The following is an 18118-nucleotide window of genomic DNA, read 5'->3' on the forward strand; positions in this document are numbered from 1 at the left end:
CGGATGGTGTCCATGAGAGGTTTGACCCTGAAAAGCCGGTCATGTTCAGGTGTGCCCCTCTTTCTGTCATTCTCCTTATCTGCATCTGGGTGACTCATGTGCACATTCCATGAAATGGTGCGGTATCTGTCTCTTGACATGATTGTGGCAGGAAAAGGCAAAGAGAAAAGACTGTCTTGCCGCCAGTAGTCGCTGATGGAGCTGACCTTCACCATGGCCATGTAAACAGCAGCCCAATGTAGCGGTACATCTCACTGATGCTGACATCAGTCCATTTATATTTGCAGCCTTTCGCAATTGCACCAGCAGCCTGAGCATTGGTGTTGTGGCACAGAGTTGACACTGTATTCTCAGAAAAAAAACATTTTGAAGAGACTCTGAGGAGTGTGTGCGTCAACAGGACTCAGCTGTGGGCCAGGTTCCAGTGCAGGCAAGAATCCCAGAGTCTGTGGAACCATATCAATGTCAGTCTCTGTTTTCCATGATAGAGTAGACTGCTTGTTGCTTGTCTGAATGTTTGTCTTGGCCCTCTTTGCAACAGGTGTCTGATGATCACCATCATCTTTATAGCTGTAAAACAAACAACTGTGAGCATGTTTATTACACAAAATATAGCAACTGTATTTCAATCACTAAAAGTAATATTGGCCAGATATTGAAAAGATATGGATGGATGGATTTTTTTTTTTTTTCAAAGCCTTAGAGACACATAGGGCCCTATTTTAACGATCTGAAACGCAAGTGTCAAAGCGCAAAGCGCAAGTAACTTTGTGGGCGGGTCTTGGGCGCTGTTGCTATTTTCCCGGCGGGATAAATGACTCTTGCACCCGGCGCAAATGTAAAATGGGTTGGTCTGAAGTAGCTTCATTATTCATAGGTGTGGTTTGGGCGTAACGTGAAATAAACCAATCAGAGCGTCATCTCACATTCCCTTTAAGAGCAGGCGCCCTTGTTCTAAAGCGCATTCGTATTATAACGGCGGATTTGCCAGACGCACGCCAGGAGCGGTTCACAGCCAAGGAGACCGACGCTCTCGTCAGGGACGTTGGGGATGGAGAAACCCACCCAAATTAACTTCGGTTAAAAAGGCGTATGATAATTTGGGTAAATGTGTAAGCTAGATGTATGTTTTTATAATAAATTGTCTATCTATCTATCTATCTATCTATCTATCTATCATCGTAATAATGTATGATTTGCAAAAACGAAAACTGCTGCTTCTGTGTAGATGAGATAATCAAAGTGTATGCGCGTTGTGCACACGCTACATTGATTATGGCCAAGCATGCGCCCTTAAAATAGCATATGAATAACATGCGCAACGCGCCACTGACTTTAAACTATTTTTTCCTGGTTTGTGGCGCAATTGTTTTCTAAACCTGCAAAATAGCATGAAGGAACGTTTGCGCCGGGACACGCCTCCTTTTTTGCGCTGAACCGCCCAGGGAGCGCAAGTTCATTCCCTAGTTTAGCGACGTGCTTCTGTGGAGGGAAAAGCGCGCTTTGCGCGGGTGCAAAATAGGAATGATACATGCGTCGGTGTACAAAGTCAATTGCGCTGGGTGCAAGATAGGGCCCATAATGTTTGTATGGACTATGTAAAATCGGAATATGTAAACAGAATTATCCTAATATCTGAAAGAAAGGGAATAAGTGTACTTACTTTTCAGTTGTTCTCAAAACTGAACGACACCTGTCGCGTGCCCTCCCAGTGCGAGTTGCAGGTGAAGGTGAGAGTGATGCTACCACATTCCTATAAAAATTATAATATTAATAAAGGTTTAACAAAGTACTATGCCAGCACATGCATAACTGATGGACAGTCAGCATGTTGATAAAACAACAAAAATAGGCTCTTTAATGTTAACATTACCAATCACTAATTGTAATATTGTGCATACATAACACCACAATTTTTGCAAAGCCACACAGGCACATGTACATTTGTATCATCACTAAGTAAGTATATAAACAAAATTGAACTAACATCTATAAAATAGTGGGTAAATATGTACTTACTCTTTCTGATTTCTGTCTGTATTGCTGCGTGCCCTCTTAGTGCGAGTTGCAGCGAAGTGAGGTGAGAGTGAGCAACCTACATTCCTTTAAAAAAAAGTTAAAAACTATTATTATCATATATTTTACTATTCCAGCACATGCACAACTGATGGGCATTATCATGCTGATAACACATTATGTAACATTATCAACCAACCTCCAAAAATAAACAATAAAGTCATACAGGCCCATATTGTATTATCTAAGTATATAAACAAAATTGAACTAATATGGGTAAATATGTACTTAATCTTTCTGATTTTCGACTGTGCTGCTGCACGGATTGCGCGCCCTCCGAGTTGCAGGTGAAGGTGATACAGCTACATTCCTTTTTTTTTTAAAAGTTGAAAACTATTATTACATAAATATGTCATTACATTACATAAGTATAGTACCATTAGTCTATATGAATAACTGATGCGAATAATTGTAGACACGTGCTGTATTGCCTATATTGCGTGTCAATGGGCCATTACGGAGATAGCACAACGCAAACATTAACACATTTGCAATTCATCAGCTGGGCATATTTACACATTTCAGCACATTTACACACATTTGCAACAGATATTTGCAAGCACTCCTCGTTGATGATAATAAGGCAGCATAAACACTATAGTCAAAATATAATCTAAACATAATATTTTTTTTAATTAATTTCCAAATTCTAACTTTCATACATACTAGGCCTATGATCTAAACATATCATTTTACATAATTATACAGCATATAGCCTAGACCATTTAAATATAACTAAAACCTGCCAGTAAGATGTATTTTAAATGTCAATAGGCTACTCTGAATTGCAAGTATGAAAATGGTCCAACCAGTAAAATATGTACATGTTTATATAAAATAGCTTGTCAACTAATGCAAGTAAATTTAAAAAGACTTACTCATCCGAAATTTTATCCACGGCTGGATCAAGTCGCTCTTCAAAATGCAAACGTTCGTCGTCAGAGTCCCGCTCTTCTTCTGAGGAAAAAGTGAACTCTTCGTCACTATCCAGGACGAGCTGAAGGGCTTCCTCACCGGTGTATCGTGTCATCTTCCAAGCGCGCAGGAAAGTAAATGAATGAAACTTGCTGGTTTTGAGACATTTGCCTGGGGGCGTTTACCTTATTTTGCATAGATCACCTCAACACATTATCTTATGAATAGTGCGCTCTGCGAGTGGGTGTGAACTCATTACAGATAATTAGCTGAGACGGGAGAAACTGTACTTCTCTTTAGTTTCTTACAGATTACATTGCAGGAGAATATTTGTTTTGAATGTGAATTGTTTTATTTAGAAATAGAAATTTAAAGCTTTATTTAGATGCAAGTTTCATGTTTGTGTGTTAAGTATTAGCTGAGTTTCAGTTCATTTTCCAGACTTGTTTCAGAAAGATTTTTGCGGAGACAGAGTGAGCTGGAAAAAAACAAACAAGGTTTTGATGTTAATGTGAGTGTACACAAACAAAAGAAGACACTCTATAGTTTATAATCATGTATTTATTTTATTTATATGACCATAAATGACGGCGTATTTTAAGTCTATGTTGCTGCTATGTGAAAAAAATCCAGCAAAACGCGCGGGCGCGTTTCTCGACCTCAGAGGGTTAAAAGAAGAGAATTCAAGCTTCATGCCTGTGTGTCTGTATGTCTGTTTGACTGAGTATTCGCTGAGTTATTGTTCATTTTCGGACACGTTTCAGAATGAACTACACTGACAGAGAGAAGGCAGAACTCGCTTCGTGTTTATTTTTCTTTATTTGGCAAAAAGCACAACACTTTGTTTTTATTGTGAGTATACACAAAAATAATACACATTTAACAGAATCGATTGATGTATGAAACTTGTTTGTAATATCAAAGTCAACAGAGCAAAATTAATCTCATTTGAACTGATAAAAAATAAGCGAGCTTATTGCGCCGGCGCGATTGTCGACCTCAGGGGGTTAAGTATCAGTTAGTTAATCAATAAATAATGAATTCTGTCATACCTCCGGAAGAACTACTATTAATTATCTACTAATTAAGGTTCAAGAAAAATAACTAAAAAGTAACTAATGAACAGTCATACAAAACTTCACTGAGTTGTGCCCTTCCTTATTTGCTGATGTTAGTACAGTTTTATTATCAAAACTATGAACACAAATCCATAACGTCTCACCCAATTCCCCAAACATCATACTTTCAGGTCAAAATGAAGCTCTACACTCAAAACCATTCACTTTTGCTGAAAAACCAAACTTTGCCCTCAGACATCACACACAAGCCCTCACAAACACACACACTACAACATAGTCTTACACACTGGTGCAATACATTCAAAACAACATTTCCAAAACTGGTAAGTTATGTTGCTTGTGGTTCCCCCCTCACAAACGTTTTCACATGATGAACACAAAAGACACAACCAATGGATACATTGGCACATTTTTATTAATTCATGTACTACACAGTACAACACACACAAATGTTTTTTTTATATTTACTTAAGATGTTTGTGTCCATCATATGACAGTAAAAGAGCACACACAAACCTTATTCTAATATGGAATTGTATTGGAATGGTAAAGAGTGTTGGTCGTGACAGGAGGGCCTCCACTCAAGGAGACGATATGATGAACACGTCTAAGAATGTTCCACGTATGGTTGAAATACCATCATTTGCCTAGAAAGATTACATTCTGGGAGTCAAGACTATAAAGGATGAAGGATGCCCTCCCTTCACTGTCACTCTGTGTGACTGTACGACTGCTGGCCTTTTCTTGCAAGAGAATTAACCTCATCAAAGACTATTGGAAATGTTTGTCTCTTATTCAGTGATAGAGTTTTGTTTGTCACCACACCTCCCTGAAGGTTCTCGAGGCGATGGTAAAGCGACTCAAATTTGGCCTTACTCGTAGCCCAGCCTCCCTCATAGTCAAACCATTGACAAAGACATGGGCAACTAGAGTGGCTTGAATTTCATCTGAGACTGCAGGTGTGTTCGACATCGGCTGCGGCTGGATGCAACCGATCGGCGAGAGTAGCCGCGTGCAGGCGGGGAGGAGCTGCAAACGGAGACGTGAAGTCGGACACTTTCTGGTTCCCGTAGTGACCGCTCACGTGGTGTTTGCATACTTTACCACAGCTGAAGTGAAATAAATGCAATATTTGACAAATAATACACAGATTTTTCAGATACATTTTTATTCAATACTTTATGTAGGCTACTGCTTCATACAGCGTCTGTTTGAACAAGAATAAATGTCAACATAAGCTGTTATAAATGAAGTGGAGTCTACGTTTTTTAATCTGTTTTATTTGATAAACATGACACACATGCGCTGGCTGAGTTCTCCGGCTACTCTCGAATCGCTCTCGCGGTACTTTGATGGCATACGTCACAGTCACGTGGCGTCGGCGCTGCATCAAGTCGGACAAAATTTCTAACCGGCATGCACTGCTTCAAGTCAGCCGCCGATCGGTCTGCGCAGAGCTGCATGAAGTCGAACAAGCCTTGCTTGTCTTCTTGCCCTTCCTCCTCCTTCTTCTTATCCCTCCTCCATCTCTTCCTTCATGTCTTTCTGGATCCATTGTTCCAAAACTCAATAAACTGATTTGGCTCCTTTTATCTATCTACTGAAGGCTCTGAATGATGTGTTAAATTTTGACTCTTAGTGTTTCCACTTGAGTATTTGAGCCCTATTTTAACGATCTGAAACGCAAGTATCAAATGCAAAACGCAAGTAACTTTGTGGGCGGGTCTTGGGCGCTGTTGCTATTATATCTGCGGGATAAATGACTCTTGCGCCCGACGCAAATCTAAAATGTGTTGGTCTGAAGTAGCTTCATTATTCATAGGTGTGGTTTGGGGATAACGTGAAATAAACCAATCAGAGCGACATCTCACATTCCCTTTAAGATCAGGCGTGCTTGTTCCAAGGAAAATCTGCAGACGATACAGACATTTTTGATTGTTTCTAATAATAATTCAGTTTGTTACAAAAGCCATATAAGGCAATACAAATATTTAATCTAATAATAGTATTTCACGTCATTACTTACATAATGTATTAATGAATGTGAAGTTGAAGTGCTTGTGAACTGGGGATTAATACTGAAATTGAACATGCACAAAACTACACATGTAAATATTTGTATTATGATTTATTCTTATCAAAGAACAGAATGACACTGGAGCTACACAAGGGGTTTGCGCTATTTATGAATCAGAATATGAAGCAGTCACGTGGTTGTGTGTGAAAACGAAGCTTCGGACGTCACAGATAACGTGGTTATGGCGCACACTCCGTGCCAAAATCAAACATCCGAACAACCGACCAACAAGTCGAACATCTATTGCGCAAGGCCATCAAGGATGACCCCTTTTAGCTTTGGGCCAGGGTTGAAGTATGTTCCATTAGTCTCAAACTCTGTGCTTTTCTGTTGTAGTTCAAATTCAGCTTCATAGGTGAATTTAGGGACTAGAAAAACCTTTGGCCAGGAGGCCAATTGTGAGGGCCGAGTTTCTGGGGATGAATGCGGTGTTGATGTGTACAGCGTATCGTCATTGCAGGATGAGGCTATTGACAAAACAGGGGTTTCAGGCTCTGAGCAAGTGGTAGCCGAGGTCTCACCAAAAGAGTCTATTGTGTACAAAGTGATGCAGGGCTCCACAGGTGACAAAATAGGATTACAGATTATTTTCAGTGTGCTTTTGTTTTGAATGTCAGACACTGAAGTTAGATTAATGACATCATTAAAATCAGAATCCATGCATTGCATCCGGAAATCCTCTTTCAATTGAAAGAATGTCTTTGTTAGCACATGTAGTTCTTCCACTGATGCCGGAATTCCATAAAGTAGGTGCAGTTTTCTAGAGTCAGACGTGTCACCAAAAATTATCCGCAGGACAGCCGGACTTGCCATTTTGGAACACCTTTAATCTAGAGCAGAAAAAAGGGAGGAGGACAAGAAACAATAAATTAGTTATATTTGTGATTTAAAAAACAAACAAACAAAAAAACAGTTTGAGATTATAAGTCTGGCATCAAGAGCTCATACTATTTTTGTTTAACAATGACACTAACCTTTAACGATGATGAATCTTTTCAACATTACCATACGCAAACCCAGAACTATATATATTCCACAAGGGGATAAGGGTCCACCAAGTCATCAAGTTCAATTAGGGCAACCTCTCTAGTGGGTGAGGCAGACAGCTCAAAACCCCCATAATGCTCCCTATACCAAGCACATTCATCTTTCACTAGAAAACACAACTTCTCCTTCAGAACACACAGCTGAATGATCTTATTAAATTTAGGCAGTCCATCTACAGATCCATGTACAATAAGCATCCCCTCACTGTAATGTATACCACTGCAAGACACATTTTTTGCTATATGAACTTCAGTCACATCTGGGTATCTCTGGTTCAGAGTAGACACTACTCCTTCACTAAGGACATCGACAGGCATGATTGAGACATCTGTGACCTCTAACAGTGATTTCTTGAGACTGGAGGAATGTGTGTGGTAGGCAAGCATGAACTGGGGTCTCATTTATAAAACTGTGCGTAGGAACGTTACTAAAAGTGTACGTGCGCCCGAAAGCCAAAAATGGCGTACGCAAAAAAATATTCAGACTTATAAAACCATTCGTACGTCAGAACCTGCGCAGAATTCACTTTATAAATCCCAGTCAGCGGAAGATTGTGCGCATATGCATCTCCACCCCGAAATAACCATATATGGAGCTTACAACGCCTAGTTTTACTATGCATACCCTCATTTGCATTTCATTTGCATATGATTATTCATCCACGTGATAACGTTTAACGGTACAACAAGACACATTACATTATTAAAAATCAAGTAGTTGCCTATATCTTGCCTTGTTTTTGAATACATAAATCAAATAGTGTAAAAAACATTTCAGAGAAAGTTTTTCTCAATCTTTTCCACTGGCCGAATTGTATTTTTAATTGATTTATATTTTTAATGGAAACAGATAGGCCTTGGGCATTATTTGCACGAAACTATTTTCTCAGACAATCTGGTATTATCATGATAAATTATCTCTGTGGTTAAAACATTAAAACACAGCATGCCACAGGAAAAGTGTTCAAAAACATCGCATCCACAACAAATATTTCTATTGACTGAATTATTATTTTTTTGTTACTTCTCAGTAATGATTTCATGTTTAAGTGTTTAACTCCATTAATTTGAATGGCATATTTAATCTAAATGTTTATATCAGAAGTAAAACATAGTTTAAATCGTTATTTTTATTTATTTAAAGTGTTATTTGCGTCAGTTTCACTAAACGGCCCAACGCGCTCGCTGGAGCAGACATTTAAGAAGGGATGTAGGCTATATTTGCTTCAAGTGATAGACTTGGGTGAGTAAAATTATATTTTGTATTATCTTTCTCTATATGTCTTTAGATGTTCTGTCTAAAAGTGACCAAAAAGACATTTAACTCCAGCTCACCATCGGTGTCGCCAATTCCCTTTGTCTCCAGAATGTGCGTACGCACGGTCAAGAGCATCCTTACGGTGCGCACTTATTTACGCCAAGTTTATTTTTTATAAATCCCGATATGTGCATGGAAAAATGCGTACGCATATTTCTATGCCCTTGTGCGTACGCAACGTTTATACATCAGGCCCCTGGTGTTTAATAGCTAGTGAACGAGTTATATTCTTAAAGCAATTCGTATGAGGTGCGACCTGCTTGAAGAAGCTATGTTTTGCCTCAAATCTCATAGTCCACAAAGCAATTAGAGGTCCAAAGCAACAAATCATGTGTGGATAATGCTCTAAATAGTGATATTTTGGTAGGAGCTTGATGCCTGGAAAGAGTTCAATGTAGCGGAGTCTGTGATCATAGATTCTGGCCTCAAGATATGCAAGAGTTTCCTCTGTATGAACAGGAGCCACAACCAACTCAACTATGTCCTTAAGATCTATAATTACCTGCCATGCTGGCTCACCTTCTGACAAAATGTGTCCAATCAATAAGGGAAGAAATCTGAGCAAGGCCCAATTTTCATGTGCATTGCCACCTATAGTGTTGCTAGTTTTGAATAAGTGTGATATTGGATGGGGGCAATTGGTTTTGTCCCCCCATTTGTACGGAAATGTCTGGATCAATTTGTTAAGGCCCTCAAGAGTGAAGTATTTCTTGGACATCAACAAACTGAAACAGCGTGCTAGTTCAACGGGAACAACACCCTCAAAGAGGTCGTGCACAATATCAGGAGGGTAGCCAGTGCTTACATGAAAATGAGAAAGGTGGTCTGTTAAAACACACTGTTTTTTGACACCACAGCAAATAGTTGCATTTTCCTGAGCAGACTGGACATGAACATCATGGAGGTCTCTGGTTCTGAGTGTGAAAGCACCTGATTTGACATCTGTAGTCAGAAACTCTGATTTGTCTCCAGTACAAAACCTGCATATGGACCCACCAGAAAAACTCTCAACAAATCCACCTATTCCGTGGGCTCCAAGATTGTCAGCGCTTACACACTGAACAGTACCTTTAACAAACTGACCAAGCTGAGAAACAAAGACACCATGCTGTTCTAATGCAACCAAATCTTGCAAGAGAGGCTCTAAAACTTTTTTATAGCCATAGGCCTTCACATCATCTGATTTGCATAAAACAGCCAAATAGATTGAGTTTAGTGTTGAATGGGAACCTGGTGGCAAATTACCTAAAACCCAGTAGACACCACAGAGTTTGTGTTTCTTTCGAGATGTCCCAAGAGGGTTACAAATCTCGAAATCATCCACATAAAGATTTACTGCTATTCTCAAACAGGGGCGGAGCCAGACGATGTAAACATTCGGGGCTTAGCCCAAACCTAGGGGGGTCCGGGGGCTTGCTCCCCCGGGGAGATTTTTTGCCCATTTACGTCAGCTAGGGGCCTAAATGCACTATTTTTCAGGCTGTTTGAGATAATAGAATGCCTAAAAATCTATACACTATCTGGGAAAATGATGAATGTTACTCAGTAAAATAAAAAATAAAAAAATCACCCAGTAGAGCCTACAACCTATTTTGTATTTAATTGTTCTCCAGCTGTAGTGAATCCAAAACACCAAAGGATGACTCATTTTCACCCCTGGCAACTAAAAAGAGGCAACCATTATCTGACTATTTTTAAGTTAGCCTACATAGGTAAAATTGGAATTTGGTGTAAACATCATTACTAATCTTAAGAGTTCAGTTCTGTTTAGTTTGTGCTTAGCTGATAAATCTGCTACATCAGAATCCATGCCATAATAATTTAGGCTGCTCTACTAGCAAACAGCAAATGCTGCAGTGCCAAGTAAATGTTCTCTTCAATACTCTGAATCGAATATCAGGCCAACAGAAGAACATTTACTAAAATTCTATTATATTTCTTAGGGAAATAGCACAGTATGATAAACAACATGACCATATATTATTATTTTATGGTACTTTATTTGTTTGACTACTGGTCATGTTTCTCCTGACTCTTCTTCTCTTACTCATGCTCCACACATCTCTGGAAATTTCGTCCACTGAAAGAAAAAAGTATAAACCAAAGAAAGTATAAGTGTTTCTGATCACAAACTTAAGATGCAAAAAAAAAATTAAATGCAAATCTTATTATCTTACATTTACTTCTGGCATCTGTGCTCCCCTTTACTCATCTGCTCTTCACTCCTTACTGCTAAACGCATTTTCATCTCTTGTCCCTCTTCCAATTCACCTGCTTTCATATTTCATTTTTTTTCATCTCTATTTTCTTTGCTTTCTCCCTCACTCATCCCTTTCTTCTCCACTCCTCAAATCCAGACTTCCACTTGTCCTCTTCTCTCCCATTTCTCCACTCCTCATCACACATTTTCTCCTCTCTCCTTCTCTTAACTTCTGCTTTTCACATGTTTATGCATTACAGTAAACAGATTCAAGTTATTCAGTCTAGCAGATAAACTTTACCCTCTACTGAAGTCTGTGCATCATTCCTCTGCTGTGGCTGCCTCATAAAGTTTTGTCTTATAACTTTGCTGTTGCCTGCTTTCCTCTTTTCTCAATTGTTTTTCTTCTTCTCATCATAACAGCCCTCCTTTTGATTTGGGCTCTCCTTGCCTCTCTCCACTCCTTTCTCTTCTTCTATCCACACCTGTCATCTTCTCATGTAATCTAATGTATTCATTCCTCTTCTTTGTTCCATTTTTTTTAATGTCCTCCCTTTCTCTTCTCCATACATCTTGTCCACTCATTTCATTTTTCCTCCCTCCACTCTATTTTTTCTCCCTATACCCTTTTACACTATTCTCCTCTTAAAGTGTGCCCACTTCTCTACTTTGCATATTTGCCTTTTTCATTTGCTTTGAATTTTCTTTTTGTTATAATGCTTTACAGTAAAATTTTGTTTGTTAACATTATAGTGTAATAGTTAACTGCTAATTTTACATTAATTACTATGTCCATATGGTCCAAAAATTATAAATTCTTTTGTAGTGAACAATTGTATTTAGATTTTTTTTTTAATTTACAAATATGAATGAATGCAATAAAAAAAACAATTCTTAGTTTATTGGTAATGAAGTAACTAATGATAACAAATAGAACTTTACTGTAAAGTGGTTTTATCTGCCTCCCTCCATCCCGTTTCTGTCTGAACATGGTTCTTTATTGCGTTGATGGTGGTAGTTTAAGAGCGTATCGTCTTGATTTCATCTGGGCAAATCTGTCTATCACCATGTCATGGTCAACAGCAGTCAAGTTCTCCTTCTCTATGGACATCACTGCCAGGTGGTTAAGCCGGTCTTGTTCCATTGTGTTTCTTAACCATGTATGCAGTCGACGCAAGGCACTAAAGGAACGTTCACAGCTGCAGCTACTAACTGGGATTGTCAGTGCTACTTGAAATACTGAATTCAGTGTGGGGAACATGTCAGTATTTAGCATCTTGAACACACTGACTATGTCAGGAATTACTTCTTTCTCCTTCCTTCTGTTCAAGAAGTTTTTTGCCACCAGGAGCTCCTCTGACTGCAACTCTATTTTATAATGTTTGGCAAGAATCTTGAGAGATTCTTCATCAAGAAAGCTGTCTGATGCTGTATGGCAGGCTTGAATGCCCTTCATAAGATCTACTCCTACTCCTGAGAAACGGTTGTCAATCTCTTGCATCATTCGGTCAAGGCAAGGGTAGTACAATGTACACATGTGGTCATGTGAAGAACTGATTTCTGAGGTTGTCCTACATGCTGTTTCCACCACATAATCATCAAGCCTCTTCTGTTTCCGTCTAAAACCTGCTGAAGGTTCTGGAATGTTATTTACCTCACACAAGGCCTTTGTTTTTGAAAATAACTCTGTAGCACTCTGAGCTGTGCGTTGTTCTTTAAGAGAGTTGTAGACTGCTGTTTTGTATTGAACTGCTTGTCCCAGGTCTACGGTTTCCCCCTGCAGGAATTTGTGGAGGCCTTCAGTGATGGATAAAAGTCTACCAAACATCAGCAGCATGTAGACAGTGTTAAAGTTGCTGAGTTTGGACCTGAGGCCTACAGCCATTGGTGTTGAAATTTTGTCAAGACATTGCAGAATAGCACTGAAATTGTCAATTACAGCACTCACAGACTTCACCTGACATGCCCAACGTGTTGTTGACAGCTGTACCAGCTCAGATGATTGTAGTCCAAGCTGTTTTTGAACATCAGTGAACTTTTGGTGATTAACTAGAGATGCACTGAAAAATGAATAAAGGCTCTCCAGTAAATCAAAAAAGTTGGTGGCTTCTGGTATTGCCTTGCATGCATGGCACAGCACAAGATTTAATTCATGTGCATAGCAGTGAAGGTACACTGCTTCTGGATGACGTTCTCTGAAACGGGCCTGTACGCCCCTCACAGCTCCACTCATGACTGCAGCTCCATCATATGTTTGTGCAACACACAGAAGATGGTCAATTTTATGTGATTTCAATGTTTGCTCTATTGCATAAGTGATGGATTGTGCATCAAAACCAACCAACCAAATCATTTCATTTTGCGATGAGTGAGACAGGTAGGTAGCATGGGATGGAGCATTGTACTGCTGTAGAAATGGGTCAAACTGTGTGAGAAGTTTCATGCACTCAAGGAAGTTTCCCTGATTCTGACTTTGGCTCTGTTCATCATGTCCACGGAATGCAATCCCCTGCTTCCCCAGAAATGACGTCACAGCAACAACACGATGGAGGTATTCACGTCTCTCAGTTATTTCTCCTACACTGGCTCAATGAAGCTATTCTGTAATATCTCCATGTGTTTGAGTTGTTTTGTAGCTCTTCCAGCATGTCATGGAAGCCTTATGAAGGCTACTTTGTTCGTGCTCTCTGAATGATTCTAAAGCCCTTTTCCAGTTGGAGAAACCTGCACTTGTTAATGTGTCTTTGCTGTTTCGGATATGATGCTTGCCAAAGAGACGACAAGAAAAGCAGAATGCAGAATTTCTGGATACAGAATACTCAAGCCACTGAAATGCATCTAGCCAATTCTTATTAAAAGCTCTCTGCTGTGTTCCAAATTGGGTAAAGGGATACTGCTGAAGCTTCATGTGTTTTGGGCCTGTCTGCAGTGTTCCTAGATCATCCCTTTCACCTTCTTAAGCCTCTTCTTTCCTTGCTGACTCATCTAAGACATGGTAAAATAGCAAGCTCAGCTCTATTATTGTTTTAATAGCCTTCACTTAATGACATGATTTTTGTGAGAATAGATTAAAAAAAAAAGTGAATAAAGAATCTATAACAATACACACACAAAAAACCTTCACCCATTCTTCCTGCACATATTACATTTTATAGGCTACCTTATTCTTACTTTATACACTCACATACAGAATACACACACAGACACTTAAAGCCAAGTATAATTATAAACGCAGGGCTCTATACACTTATATTTTTGAAGGAGCACTTACACAGCACTTACAAATTGCATAAATAATCTTATGAGGCTAATGTATCAAAATATAAAATTTGGAATACAGAAATACGAAATGATGGGAAAAAATTAGAATGGTACTTTGCCACTAGGTGGCGGCAAGCCACTGCCTTAATGAGTGAGTCAGTCAGTCATTTAATCAATCGATTCGTTCAAAACAGATGATTCATTCAGAAAAAAAGTAAGCAACTGTTTTTATGAATGGGTCAGTGAATCATTTACTCACGCAAATTTATTCAGTAAACACCGCCGTGTTGCTGCAGAGCACAACAATATGCTTTGCTTTGCCTTAGCGAAATAGCTAAGTAGCTAATAGCTCTTTTTTTTATTATCTTGTTTATTGAATTGTTGCCCTGACACGAAAAGTCTGCCACAGACCATGCTAACCAAACATTATAACCGCTCTGTGTGTGTGTGTGTGTGTGTGTGTGTGTGTGTGTGTGTGTGTGTCCTAAAGACTGTGCTGCGCAACCGTTAACTGTTATATGTTCAAAATGTAACGTTAAATCAGACACAATTTAAAACCGAATAAGAAATATAATACTATGATTAAAAGTTACAGATACCTGAAGCTGTTGTATCTTGGCGTTCAAGTGTTGGCTGGGGGTGTTTTACTTCCTTTTTTTTGAAGAATTTTGAAATATCCATTTTATTTTTCAAATAATTTGATCTAGTAAAATACTACACGCCAACAAACCGCCTGGCTCCAAAAGATCTAATTTCATTGGCTGGATCGTACAGACGCTCATCGATGGTTGGCCAGTTTACATGTCAGTCAGAAGCACTAGACTCAGTGGGCGGTTTTTGTCGGGTGTGAATGACAACGCGTAAATTGACAGACACAGTAGACGTGAGAGTCGAGAGATATTTATTTATTTGTTTATTTATTTATTTATGTATTTATTTATTTAAATTCTAATATAAATTACTTTATTGGGCATGGAAACTCATTGATGGCATAGTAATAAAAACATTCGGGGCTTTACTGAAAACATTCGGGGCTCCAGCCCCCTTAGCCCACCCCTAACGCCGCCCCTGTTCTCAAACCTTCATCAGACAGAAAAGGATTTTGTTTATAGTACTCACCATCTCTTATGGTTCTGTACTCTTTTTGACCAGATAATAGCTGGTTTTGTTGAGTTCCCTTTCGAAAGGGAACTCTACACTACGTCAGAATGACGCTATGGGGAACGCCTCAGGCGTGACAGGTGTCTGAAATCAAATATCAACTCACGTCAATCATGTTGACCGGCGACAGCCCGTGAATCATCAGCTTGATTGATTAACGAGCGACCTGGATGTATAAAGGGGAGCCTTGCACACATGACAACATCTCTTCGTCTTCAGGGACTGTTTGTCTGTTTTGAGAATATCGCAAGAAGCACTAGAAGCACAAACTGTGAGCGTTTTTTAAGATGCTCCGCTCTCTTCGGACCCTCTTCTCGAGGGAGGAGGGTTCAGCATCTCCGTGGTGAGAAGAAATATCTCGGCGAGCGTGAGAAAGAAAAATCTGTGCGCTGTCGGATGTTTCAACCTCGTTGACTTTCTTCTCGAGGGATGAAAGCTATATTTATTTTAACGGCTCGTTTCTCGCGCTTGCCGAGGCAGTGTGTAGATTACGAGAACGTATGAATAAGTATTAAAACAGTATTGCTGGTGGTTATGGCTGCATTTAATTCTATGAATTAAAATGATGAGCAGTGAACAAAAAGAGCAGGTGTAATTCTGGTCTTTTTGTAAAATGTGAAATTAACATATTTCTGTTTCTTTTCAAACCACGTCTCCTGTTTTAGAGTCTGGGACAAAATGGTTTGGGTAAGAAAGTAAATCTAAAGATTTTTTCGATGGTCAGGTAGTAGGTCTTAAAAGGCCTCCTTGACCAGACAGTCCCCATTTTGCAACCGGACAGCGCTTGGAATGTGGTTATCAGGTTATAGGCCTCACTAGGCCTTCCTGAATATAGCTTCCACATACTATGGTTGAATGAGCTCCCACATACTGTGGCTATCAGGTCATAGGCCTCACTAGGCCTTCCTGAGTATGAGCTCTCACATACTGTGGTTTAATATTCAGCTCTCACATACTGTGTTCACCAGGTGCTGCGGTTGCCAGGTTACAGGCCTCACCAGGCCTTCCTGGTTATGACATTAATTTAGACATTGACAAGTTCTCATAGCTTATAATAAGCTAGCTTTTAACAGTATTTGTAGTAGGCTTCCTCTCCATATGAGGGTCGTATTGCTGAGGCCTCCATATACTTATTGAGCCTAGGCTGGCTAGATATTGCCAAATATATGTGCTAGGCTTCCTCTCCCTGTGAGAGTTGTACTGATGAGGCCTACATATACATATGGCATGTTTCAGGCTTCCTCTACTTTTAGAGCCATCCTGCTGAGGCCTTCATGCAAATAGCAAGCTAGTTTTTTGTCAGTATATGTTGTAGGCTTCCTCTCCATTTGAGAGTCGTACTGCTGAGGCCTCCATATACATATTGCATGTTTCAGGCTTCCTCTACTTTCAGAGTCATCCTGCAGAGGCCTTCATGCAAATAGCAAGCTAGCTTTTGTCAGTATATGTTGTAGGCTTCCTCTCCATTTGAGAGTCGTACTGCTGAGGCCTCCATATACATATTGCATGTTTCAGGCTTCCTCTACTTTCAGAGTCTTCCTGCTGAGGCCTTCATGCAAATAGCAAGCTAGCTTTTTGTCAGTATATGTTGTAGGCTTCCTCTCCATTTGAGAGTCGTACTGCTGAGGCCTCCATATACATATTGCATGTTTCAGGCTTCCTCTACTTTCAGAGTCATCCTGCTGAGGCCTTCATGCAAATAGCAAGCTAGCTTTTTGTCAGTATATGTTGTAGGCTTCCTCTCCATTTGAGAGTCGTACTGTTGAGGCCTCCATATACATATTGCATGTTTCAGGCTTCCTCTACTTTCAGAGTCATCCTGCAGAGGCCTTCATGCAAATAGCAAGCTAGCTTTTGTCAGTATATGTTGTAGGCTTCCTCTCCATTTGAGAGTCGTACTGCTGAGGCCTCCATGTATTTATTTTATTGCATATGTTTATTGCTAGATATATGTGTTAGGCTTCCTCTCCATTTGAGAGTCGTACTGCTGAGGCCTCCATATACTTACTGTATTACGTATGTTATTGCTAGATATATGTGTTAGGCTTCCTCTCCATGTGAGAGTCGTACTGCTGAGGCCTCCATATACATATGGCATGTTTCAGGCTTCCTCTACTTTCAGAGTCATCCTGCAGAGGCCTTCATGCAAATAGCAAGTTAGTTTTGTGTTAGTATATGTAGTAGGCTTCCTCTCCATATGAGGGTCGTATTGTTGTGAGCTTCCACATACTGTGGCCTTCCTAAGATTGAGCTCCCACTTACTGTGGTCGCCAGGTTACAGGCCTCATCAGGCCTTCTTGGATTCAGAATGGCTAAGTACATGCACTTTCTTTCATGTACTTTCTATAATCCATATTTATGGTAAGGGTTGTGAGCTGTACGCTTAATTCCCTTTCTTACGTGGCCCAAACTTCGGTTCTAGGGCCTTTCTGAAAGTAAGCACAGGTTGTGGTCCCCAGGTTACAGGCCTCATCGGCTTTCCTGATATGAGCTCCCACATGCTGTGGTCGCCAGGTTAGAGGCCTCACCGGCCTTCCTGAAGGTAAGCTCCCACATATTGTGGTTGAATACAAGCTCCCCCATGTTGTGGTTGCCAGGTTAGAGGTCCTACCAGGCTTTCCTGGAGGTAAGCTCCCTTTAGGCCCTCACAGGCCTCCTCAGTGTTTTGAAACACAAACACTGGGTAGATCCATGGATCGAGTAGAGAAACTCCCCTCGCTGGCAAGGGTTGTAAAGCACTATGCTGAGTCATACTCTCCAGGATGTCCCGTCTCTGAGATCCGGGCTGAGTGGTTCACTGCCTGCTTCGCAGTCCCTCGGGTTGGATGCCTTCCTAAGGCAAGTTCCAGAGGCTCTGTCTTCGGACAGACAGGAAGTGGCCAGACTGTAGTGTCTTATGTAGTGACACCAGGTCAGGCCTGCCTGGTGGCATTTCAGGTGGCACGTTCCCCTGAATAGTGACTGGCTGGGGTTCCCTCGGGTCCC

The 18118-nt window shown here is 40.2% G+C and overlaps 1 long non-coding RNA gene across 1 annotated transcript; it reads right to left on the reverse strand.

The window, feature by feature from the left end:
• Positions 1-470: 470 nt before the first annotated feature.
• Positions 471-2071, reverse strand: LOC307151186. The gene is made up of 3 exons (XR_013819837.1): positions 2020-2071; positions 1664-1753; positions 471-570 (listed from the first exon to the last, which is right to left on the reverse strand). It is a non-coding gene; the product is annotated as an uncharacterized lncRNA (long non-coding RNA).
• Between the last annotated feature and the right edge of the window lie 16047 nt (positions 2072-18118).

The sequence above is a fragment of the Squalius cephalus genome (genome assembly GCF_949319135.1).
Source record: "Squalius cephalus genome assembly, chromosome: 23".
Taxonomy (NCBI): Eukaryota; Metazoa; Chordata; class Actinopteri; order Cypriniformes; family Leuciscidae; genus Squalius; species Squalius cephalus.